Genomic DNA, 12,100 nt, shown 5'->3' with positions numbered 1-12,100 from the left:
AACCTGCTGCTCTGCTGTCTATTATTGTTTATAAAGGCGCGTTCACACCAAACGCAACATGAATTTTTGCATCGATTTATTCGCGCAAATTTGATCACTGGATCATTTATTTTTATTCACGTCATTGGCGCGAACTTCTTTCCCCTGCGAGGAGAATTTATTTCCAACATTTCTTTCCATCATCGACCATGGCTGACGTAACAACCGTTGCTGGCTTGTATCTGATGTGGAAGTCCCAGACATGGCAGAACACCAAACACTGCTGTATCTGGATCCATGGCACAATCCGGAGGAACACACAGCTGGGTGAATTTCACCGCTTTCTCTGAACCGCGCCTGGACGACGGCTGTTTCCAGCGGTACTTCAGGCTGACGAGGGCCCAGTTCGATGACCTGCTGGCAAGGATCGGAGCCAGGATATCACGGATGGACACCAACTACAGGCGCCAGGACCGGTGACGTGACTTCACTGACGCCAGGGGAATCTCAACACTGATAGGCTCTCTGGACACGTCACGTGAATATGTCGCCCAAGTTGAAAGTATTCAACGTCGCCCAGCAAGCATACATGCGAATTCGCGTCTAATCGCCTCTCCACATAGACTTTATATGTAAACTTATCGCGCGAAAAATTTGCGTCACGTTTGGTGTGAACACGCCGTTAGAATTATCGCTGAAGAAATGAAAAACTTTTTCCAATTAAAAGTTTACTGAAACAATGACTAAAACTGCAGTAGTATGAAATAAAATGTATGAACTAAAGTCTTTTCACTCAACTTAAATTGATTTTTAAAAACCTCTAAAAAAATTAGAATAAAGTAGTTTGCTCGTATGCTGCTTTTTAAACCTTTTTTGGTGGATGGTACTCTCTTTGGCTTCTTGCTTCAACGATATTTTAAACAAAAATGAGCTTGTGCATATCAATCAATGGAAGGGTTTTTTTGTGTGTATATTCTATAAACTATAAGTTTCTGACTTATCCTGCACTTGGGTCTAGTTTTTTGTTTCAGTGTCTCATCCTGGTAACCAGGTAGAATAGATTAGTGTGGCAAAAGTGAGACACCTACTGACTGGGAGGTATAAATGTTGTCGATGACACCTTCAAGTGTCAGGAGTTCACTTTTGGTGTGATTTGGCGCTATACAAATTGAATGTGATGAAGTGATGTTTTAGCATGTCTGTTTTTTTTATCCTTACTTTTTATATGCAACTTATGCATTTAAGAATTATTTTAGGTGGAGAGAGATTTCCGTTTTTATCTCCACACTGTCTTCATGCTTCAGTGTGAAAAAAGACTAAACCCGCATTCTCTGTCTTCCTCATACTCAAACCTGGTGGTTTTTCTTGATAAGAGCCTGTTTTTTTTCGTGAAATGGTACAAAAATAGTTCAGGTTACGTGATGGGTGTTGATTCACTTCAACACAACAACACACAAGTGTGCGGCTGAAGGCACGTAGCTCACCTTCATTTCTCTTCATGACTGAGGAGAGGACACCTGTACAATACATGTTTGTATACCTGACATTGATAACATCATCAAGGCATCTGCAGCTCAGATGAATTCCATTTACTCATTTTGAAGCGATGAAATCCCCTTTGAGAGGAAAAAAAAGAAACATCTTTCACTTCTGTCTTTGTTTATGACCAAGTAAAGCTGCTTAATGCTGTAAAATAATTCAACTTTGAGGAGAAAAGAAATTACCTCGCACATGAATTTTTCGTTAAGTAAGAGCTTTTTGCTGTAGCTCCCCCGAGGCATTACAGAGACATTCTCTGGAACTCTGCTGGCCTCTTATCCAGCTGTAGTCCAATTCTTAATAGAATTAAAAAGGATTAATGGGCTCTTTAGTATGCTCAAGTTCTGCCTGCTCCCCCAGTCTCACTGCTGTGCATATTTCTAAATCTCCCATAGTAATGACAGTCAGTGAATGCACAAGCAGTGGCCATTAGCACTGCAAGAGGCCACATTTTGTTCTGATATAAGTCAATGAAAAGCACTCATTTGCATAGTTCTGGTTGGATAAATCTGGCTTCCTTGTATTTTCCGTCTGCTCTTCAGGGATTAGGATGGATCAAGCTATGTTGGTACATTGAGAAAAAAAAAAACATTTAAATGCTTGGTCGAACGGTAATAAACCATTTAAATTTGACATTGACCCCCCCCCCCCCCAAAAAAAAAGTGATCTACAATTAGTTCATGTGCATGTGCATAGCATAATAACTACCAAATGTGGAACCCTTGCTGTGTATTTGTGAGGTTTATCAACAGTAAATCATTTGCATGCCTTGTTTATCAGTCTAGCATACATGTGTCTACGTACTAGCACACATGCTATCTGATGTGGACAGTGTCATTGTGCTGTCTGTTGAAGATAACATCACTTTAAAGCTATGGTGAACTACATTTTTATATAAATGAACAAATCTGACATTGAACTCATTGCCAAATGAACTACGGTGATTGCAGATGGGCAAATCTCTGCATTTCACACTAAATTGTGTTTGTGTACACAGTACACAATCTAGGGCAGGACATTCCCGCCCTCCTGGGAGGAGCTACACAGACCAGTGGATAAAGGATTTGATTTATAAACTTTCAAAAATACTATCAAACCATATAAATCAAATTCCAAAAGGGAAATTATTCATTTTGAGGGAGTTCTGTGACACTCAGGGCAGTTTATCCTCTGTTATACACCTGCTGCTGAAACAGTTAACAGTAAAGTAGGCTACAGGCAAATACTTCCTGTTAGGCCTCTGCTTGTTGGAATGTGGATAAATAATTAAATTGTGCAGTTCTTCTAACTTTTTAATGTTTTCAGACAAAATGGATTCAGATATGACATTTTGCATCATTTCAAAGATTTAACAGTCAGACTTTAATGTAACAGTAACAGATTAGCATGCAGCGATGCCTATGATGTCATGTCTGACGCTGCACCTTTGATTTAGGCTTTAAAATGTACTGCAGTGGTTTTAAACCTGAGGGTTGGTTTATTCTGTGATGGTCATAACTCAAAAAGGTTGAGTACCCCTGATGTACAATATATCTTACTATATATCTGTACTTTGGAAGTTTATGTTAATAAAGTGTTGATAGAGACAGACAAGGACCTCATCTGCCACACGTTCTCCAATCTCAAACTGTTTTTGAAACCATGACTTTAGCAGTGTTTTTTTTTTTTTTTTGCTTTAAGCTGCTCATCATAAACAACTAAAAATTTAATTTGTGCTCTGCTGAACATCAAAAACTCAAATTTCTCTGCAGATCTTCTGATTCTGCTGGTTTTATATACAGAAATGAAGCAGAAACATATGGATATGCAGAGGTCATACTATTGTCTTTGCCTGGGTGAAAGTACAACACAATGGAAACGGTTACATGATAAGAGTGTGGCGCCCAAGTGTGTGGTGTGTTTATTTTAGTGTCAAGCTAGATGGCGTAGGGTAGGGTGACCTTAGCTACCTGCACATTCCCTCTGTGGCCGTGTTTTCAGCTTACACTTCTCTTTCTGCTGTCACTTGTAAAACAATCCAGAAGTAAACACATTCAAATAGCCTTCCCAGGCAGGCGGATAAAAACTGACAGGTAAAGATTTCCCTCCAAATCATAACAACTGAATTAGACTTTGACTTTTACATTCCTCAATAAAACAAGCTTATCTCTCCAAACCTTGACAAGACACGTTGTCGCCACAGATACAGAACCACTTTGTTTATACTGACAGATGAGCGATGGTGTGTGTGTGTGTGTGTGTGTGTGTGTGTGTGTGTGTGTGTGTGTGTGCGTGCGCGTGTGTGTGTGTGTGTCAGGGCAAACTGGAATGCAAAAACAAAACAATATGAATAAAAACAATAGTCAGGATCTGTGAGGTGTCACTGTCAAGTGTAGTGGGGAGGTTGGAAGATGATTCTGGGTTTCAAGGTCACACACTGACCCATGTCTTAATACTTCTATGAAAAAAACAGTCTATTACTCGAGCGATCTACTGAAGCTGAGTGAAGTCAAGCCTCACCTTATTGCTCTACTTAGAAAAAAAAAGATATAAAAAATAAACTAAGACATTATATGATATTATTGTAATTTGTATTCCTTATTTTTTTCACTTCACTTTTCATGGAATGATTTGGATATTGCATACAATTTTAAATATTTTCCAAAGTTGAACTCAGAGTCATATAGTTACTCTCTCAACTAATTTCTTCCAGGTTTTCAACACTTATTTAAGTCCACCATGAAAGAAGTAGAGAAAGTTCTCAAACACGCTTTATTTTAATGTGAAATGTCAGGTTGACTAAAGACTAAAGCCTCGGGCTCCCTTGTGTGCCAGGCCCTGAAGGTGGGCCCGTCAACATGCGCGCGGTAGCCAGATTGTGCATGGGGCCTGGCCAGCAACACCCCAAAAGAGTGACGTGGACTCTTCTGATTCCCAACCCCCCCCCCCCCCCCCCCACCTTCAGAGACCTGGTGGGGTTGCGTGAACTACCCATAGGGTGGCAGTGAAAGCAGAGGGCATCAACAGTGAAGAACCAGGCTCTGGGGACGTGGAACGTCACCACTGCGAGGGAGGTCATGAATGAAATAATAAGATTGCGAGCAGGAGGATGGGTTTCCTCAGGAGGGTGGCTGTTGCCTCCCTTAGGGATAATGGACACCAGGGATAAGTTTGGTCATCCGTGAGGGACTCAGAGTAGAGTCGCTGCTGCTCCGCATTGAGAAGAGCAGTCGATGTGGTTCAGGCATCTGGTCAGGATGGCGCCCGAATGCCTCCCTCAGGAGGTGTTCCAGGCACGTCCAGCTGGGAGGAGGCCACAAGGCAGACTGAGGACGAGGTAGGGGGACCATATTTCCACGCTGGCCTGGTAATACCTCGGGATTCCCCAGTCGGAACTGCTCAACGTGGCCAGGGAAAGGGAAGTTTGGGGTTTCCCTGCAGGAGCTGCTGCAATATCAATTGCATAAATCCTATTTGCAGTTTGTATAAATCTATTTAATCAAAGTTCTCTTGATTTTAAATTGTGATTTCAAAATAAGAGGGGAACTGTATGTTTGCTAGAAAAAGATAAAGCATGTTTTCATATGTGGATCTTACAGCAGTGTTGTTTGTATTCCAGAATACAACAAACGATTATTAGTTAAATAACTTGTGTAACTTAGATATTTTATTTGAAACAAATCTTGTCTTCAGGTTGCCTTCATTCATTTTTTCAAGACTTCAGCTTTTATGTTCAGTCTGTGATACGTTTATTACAATGGCTTCATAGAACAATTCTGACATTAACCGAGTCAATAAAACATTTTAAATCATGCGTGCACCTTCAGTTGTTTGTGGGAATCTGGGTTTCTCCCATTTGTTCAAGCAAGCACATACCTGGATTGTGTTTACACCTGTGGGTGTATGAGGTCATCAAAGCCATGAATCACACTTTTTCCTTGCACATACCATCATCATCATCATCATCATCATTTCACATACACAACATTTAACTCTTTCCATACATACTTGGACCTTCTTCCTCATGTACATGGCACAGAATAGTGTTTGGGAAATCTTGATTGTGAGAGCAAGTCTAACAGAACGACAGAAAACGAGTTACAGTGTGTGTGTGTGTGTGTGTGTGTGTGTGTAATACAATTTTAGTATGCATGAGAGCATTGAAGAGTCTGTGTACGCAACCAAAAATAATGCTTTATGTTGGAGAACTTGTTCAAGAGTTCTCTTGCTTGTGTGTTTGAGAAAGGATGGACAAAAAAACTGCAATGCAATTAAAAAGCAAGATACTTTGATTGAATGTGTGGATAATTGAGCACCTGAGACACAGCAGGGTGCGTAGAAATGACATCAGTGTGTGTTCAAAGGCAATTTAAGATTCCTCTTGTGTTTTGTTCAGCTTGTTTAAGATTGCCATGATTTTGCAGATTATTTATTTACCTTCTTGATGTGGAAAGGAGTCAGCCAATCCCCAAATTAAAATAATGCATTATTAACACTACAAACACACTCTGACAACCACAATCAATTTGCATATATTATTATGCTATTAAATATACTAATATAATAGGGGCTATAAATAAAGCCAGTAAAGCATAAGTAGCACTCAGTCACACATGCAGGACTAGACAGTATTATTTCCAGTTTTTGGGAAGTGCTTGATATTGCTTAAAGGCCAGGTTGAAGGACCTACATAAGTGTAAAGTTATACACATAAATGTCCGATATCTTTTGTTTTCCTGCACATTTTTACAGTTCGGTAAATAATCTCCTGTCTTTTGTTTCTACTTCCCATAACAGTTCTAATTGGTTGACAGTGTCATGTGATACAGCATGGCTGCATCAATAATGAACAGAGCGTATGACGCTCAACGCATGATACGGATTAAAAGTCACAAAAGGTGTTCAGTGTCAATACGGGCTCAGTCATTAAAGTCTCTGCCTGCATTAGAGAGAAATGTTCACTCAAAAGTGCAGCAGTCAACTTCCATCCATCCATTTTCTATCTCTTATCCTGTTAAGGGTTACGGAGGGGCTGGAGCCTATCCCAGAAGCCTTCGGGTGAGAGACAAGGTTCACCCTGGACAGTTCACCAGGTCATCGCAGGGCCAACACATACAGACAGACAAACATTCACACTCACAGTCACACCTACGGTCAATTTAGAGCAGGGCTGGGCAATCATGTGCCATGGAGGGCCGTGTGTATGCAGGTTTTCCCTCCAACCAAACACTTTAACAGGTGATTCCACTGATTAACACACCTTCAGCCACAGAAGTGTGTTAATCAGTGGAATCACCTGTTAAAGTGTTGTGGGAGGAGGCAGGAGTACCAGAAGAGAACCCATGCAGGCACAAACACACACACACTCACACACACACACACACACACACACACACACACACACGGGGGGAGAACATGTTGACTCCACACATAAAGATCCCCTTCTTTCTGTGAGGCAACAGTGCTAACCACTGCACCACCCTGCTGCCCCAGCAGTCAACTTGCAGGTGCTTTTTACAGTTCGTAATGTTGGTTATTGCATAAAAAAATTAAAACTGCAACAAAAAATGAGGGTTATTTCGTGTTTCCCATTACGTTACTCCCTTACTGCCTGAAAATAATACATGTGTGTGTTGGAGACCTTTTCTGGTATAAACAATAACCTTATCAGGACCTCTAGTCTTCATGGGGACCAAAGACCGGTCCTAATGTGACACAACTTAATTTATGAACACCTGGTCAAAGTTAGAGTGAAGGTGTAAATTGCAGCTAGCTTGAGGTTGAGGTTAGACATCAATTAGTTAGGATTAGGATTAATATTAGGTCTTGGGTTAGGATATTCACATAAATGGAAGTCAATGGAATGTCCTAATAAGGATGGCTATGCAAACCTGTGTGTGTGTGTGTGTGTGTGTGTGTGTGTGTGTGTATGTGTGTGTGTGTGTGTGTGTGCATGTAATAATCAAGATGCTGCCTCTTATTACAGTCCTCTCTAGAACCAGCTGGAATAACATCCAGAATTAAAAAAACGTGAGGTGCTGAGGTCACAGCAGAACATCAGAAAGCTGCTAAAACATTCCTGTTGGAGTAAAGCGTTCAACACACATCTCTCTCTCTCTCTCTCTCTCTCTCTCTCTCTCTCTCTCTATGCTGCCATGCTTCCTTTCATCTTTTGAGTTTATATGTAAGTTTTATGACGATAGTTTTAAAAGTAAAACGAGTAAACGTCTTGTCATTCCTTGTTATTAATTAGATAAGAAAGGCAGTAACTGATGTAACTTTGTGTATAGAGGACACTAATTACAGTAATAGCACCACCAGCTTTTTTAATCTTATGTCTTTTCATCTTGTTGTGCTTGTCTTTTAGGATCTCCTAAAATAAATGGCTTTTTTCCTGATGCTTTCGGGCAACAGGTGAACTACAAAAGCCTTTACGATGAATGGTTTATAGTCATTTGGTGTAATTGCTAAACAGTGTTACGGCTGCTGGCTACCATTGTGATTAGTGTTAACCTTGGGGGTGAGTTATGGTTGCCTCTGTCCTGTAATTACGTTTTCCCGTTCCCCTCGGCCGTGGTGACAGATGATGACGGCAGTGGAAAAGCCTGTGAAGGAAACCTCCTGTTGGAAGATGAGGAATGATGGTTGTGACAGGGAGACGATCCTAGGCCTGGAACCTCTGAGGTGCCTACTGGCCTGTTTGTCTAGACGCTGAACAGCTGTCTTTGGCAAGAGCTGGCACGCTGCAAAAAAGATTCACGAGTCTGTAATGGAGTCTCAAAAAAGAAAAAAATAAAGAGGGAGGTGGTTGAGCATTGTGACTTTTTGCAGTACAAATCAACATGTTGCTAAATCATTGTACCATCTGATAAACTAGCTCAGCAAATCAGTTACCTGTCAGAACAAAATCCCAACTTAGCAGTGTGGCTACTACATTTTTTTTTTTTTAAGAGGAAGTGCTATTCTGTTCAAGGTTGCGTTCTTTCTTCTGTAATCTATCTTGTCAGCGAAAACAGATGGCGTGCAAATACTCACAGTTTAGAGAAGCAGCTATTTTTTGCAGTCGCCATCCAAGTACTTACCTGTAGATTGTCCCAAATATTTCCAGCAATGTTTAAAACCAGGGCCATGTGAGAGGTGTCTGTACACCACCTAGTCGCATGGACAATTCGCAACACAAGTTCATTTGTGTGAGGTTTTTTTTTTTTTCCTTTCTTTTTGTCGCTTTATGGGTCAGTGGTGTAAAGAGACACCATCTTTTCTGTGGATAAAAAAACAGGAATACACATGACTATGCATGAATGGCCACATCCACAAACTCTGAACCCAGAATCACATCACATTCTTCACCAGTGGTGGTTGTTTAACAATGACGATCATCAGGCTTCAATTGTATTTTGTTATTTTTTTGCTAGAGTGGACCTTGCAGCAGTTATTACATAATGTGCCTTTAATGATGCTTCTGTTTTACTTTAGTGTCCAAGTTTACATTGACAGTGTGAAAAGTGCAAGAACCCGAGCAGCAACAATGGAATTCAGTTGTCATAAACTTGAATAATGTAATGTAAATCTATGCAGCAGCGGTTTCCCTTTGCTAGGGCAGCAAATTAAAAGATAAACAACTAATTAACTAACTAATGGCAGCTCCACTCAGTTTGGGTATCTCACTACGCGGCCATTTGATTTTGAAGTACTTACTTGGAACTTTCAGTTTATTCCTCCGGGAAACGCAGATGTGTTTAGCAGAATCAGAATTTCTCAGGAACACAACTGTCTCGTGTTCTTGTAACTGGGTTGGCGAGATCACATGGGTGACTGAAAGGACACAACATAGTTTGCATAACCATAAGCTTATCTATTTCTTTTGAGACTAAGCAAATCAGCTTAAATAACTAATATGACAATGGTGACATGCAGCTTTGCAGCTAGTCACTGTTATATAACACAGAACACAAGGCTAGAAGTTACAGCTGAGCTTTGCTCTGTAATCTTATTTTCATTCAGTCTGCATTAGCAGGGACACCTGAACACAGAAGCACGACGCAGAAATGGTTCATTTGCTGACGGATGGTCTTGTTAGTCCGTGCAAGTCAAATAGATCAGTGGTTCCCTAACCTTATGAAGACCTTTACCCCCTGAAACACTCAACCTCCTGCTGTGTACCCCTCCCTCCACCTCAACAGATGGCGCTAGCACCACCAGAGGCTATAGGTGAGCACTGCTAACATTAACGCTAGTTCTGTTATACACAGACTGCAGATGGTTTTGTGTGGGGTGACCTTATCTTAGCCTTTTATTCATATTCGAGCAAGTTAGCCAACATATTGGGTTCCACTGGGAGTTCCTCACCAGAAGACACGCCTGCAGCCCGACTCTCCCCCAACTGGCTAATACTTCATGTTGAGGGAGATGGAGCCAATCAGAGTGAGAGGAATCGCAAGTCTAATAATAACTTTGTCTTAGACCTTTCAAAACAAAACTACAAAGTGCTTTTCATAAATCTAAATAAAAAACATGAAAGCGAACAGTAAAAAATTAAACAAAACCCAACAAGGAAGCAGGCAGCAGTGTAATCAGATCACATGATAAGACATAAAACAAAGACATCGAATCAATCAAAATCATAAAACTGCATGTCAGAGAGAAAACATAGCTAGAGGGGAGGGACAATAAAATTATAAGATCTTAAAAAAGGAGTTTTAAGATGTGATTTAAAAGATGAAACAGACTTTGCTTGCCGGAGATGTGCAGGAAGGGAGGTCCACAGCTGAGGGGCCCGCAGCAGAAAGGCCTGGTCCCCTATGATAAAACAAAACATACAGTTTTGGATAAATATAGTTGAATCAGTATTGCTGGGAAATGGACACATCTTACATAATCAGGTAAGAGTCTACTTTTAAAAATAAGCACATATTTTAAAAAAGTGTAAGCGAAAATATACTTGTTTTGCAGTTCGACACACTTTTTCTCTCTTCTTCATTCACCTCTCTCCAATTTTCCAGGTGAGCGCTTGTTCATCTCACTGATCCGCAGCTCAGCTAAACACAAAGCTTCTGTTTATTTAACAATAGAGCTCAGCCAAGTGTGAACAGCTACAGAAGGGCCGCCTTAACCAAACATGACAATGATAGACACACAGACTCAACTGACATTTTACAGCACAGGCCGCAGCAATACCTCATTTACAAATCTTTGTGCCCTGACACTCGCGTCCTTCATCACCTTAGGTGTAAAAGTCTTGGAATCAGCTTTGAGTGACAGGAAGCAGTTTATGAACAGTAAACCGAATGGGTAATTGATGTGAATTTCTTGCATACTTTCTCATGAGTCCAGCATGTTTGCAGTGCATGCCAGTACTTGTACATGTGCTTTTTATGTCAGAGAAAATAGATCTGTGTTTGAGTTGTATTGCGTGTGTGTGTGTGTGTGTGTGTGTGTGTGTGTGTGTGTGTTTGCGCGTAGATACTGTGTGAATATTTATGCGTGAAGCAACAGAAATAACAGAAGACTGAATATATAAAAATCCTGATTGTTTCTGAGGGATTAAGCTCTTACAATGCAGGCCTTTATCAGAGGGCCTGGATTGCTGTAACAAGAGACGTTCGCCCTGTGTTCACCCAGCCAAATACTGAGACTTATGCCAGCAACGAATGGAGGGGGGGGGGGGGGGGGGGGGGGCGAAGAGACTTAATTAAAGGAACAAGGAGGGGGGACAGCGAGGAGGAGCAAAGAGCAGAGAAAGGGAGGAAGAGACAACGGGAAGAATGAGAGTGAAAGAGAAAACAGTCAGGGGGAGAGCGAACTAGGCAGAGAAAGACCGAAGTTGAACAAGTTTAACTGGAGGCCAGGCTTCAAAGAGAGAAGCTTGTTTTCAGACAGAGATCCTCAGGAGTTGCGCTGGAAAACAGATTAATCGAGTCTGTCCAAGTTTCTCTCAGATATTGCGCAACGTGCTCCTCCGAACCATGTGAGCGAGTGCCGCTCTGCATCACTGTGCAAGCCTTCAACGTTTGGGTGTTTGTCTCCAAATGTGCACGATACAATTTCACCAAGCCTTAATATTCAAGCACTGACGGGCCCTCAGGCACTGGTTGGTCTGTTAGCACATCTTTCATGCTTGGCTCGGCCAGAAGAGAGGTGTTTTTTGATTGGATTGTTTTATTTTCCTTTTTTTTCTTCTTTTTTTTTTATGTAAGACTTTCTCAGCAGGATCAGGTTGCTGAGCGCAGGCTAACCAAGCTCTGTGAAGGGGATATGTGGTTTTGGAACTGAGATGGAGAGTTGGCTGACAGCGGAAGGGGCTTTTATACGTGTATGGGAGCTATACCACATATTGTGTTTTCAGCCCTCGTGACTTCATTTACTCCCATGGCACCTCCGCCCCCACTTGATGTTTTTTTTTCTTTCTCTCATTTACATTTATTAGCTGCTATTTTCTTCACAGACGCATCACTACCCAGCTAGATTAGACCCAGATTCATGTGCTGGTATGCTCTCCCCTCGCTGGCAGTGATAACCAACCTGTGCCAGTGGGAGTTTCAGGCTTCATACTGAGCTGACTGAGAACATCAAAGAGTTTTTAACAGTCCCGGCACAATTTGCT

The sequence above is a fragment of the Aulostomus chinensis genome, chromosome 18, assembly GCF_037954235.1.
Source record: "Aulostomus chinensis isolate RoL2024-O1b breed Wild chromosome 18, RoL_Achi_v1.0, whole genome shotgun sequence".
NCBI classification, from domain to species: Eukaryota; Metazoa; Chordata; class Actinopteri; order Syngnathiformes; family Aulostomidae; genus Aulostomus; species Aulostomus chinensis.
This window is presented reverse-complemented; position numbering follows the sequence as displayed.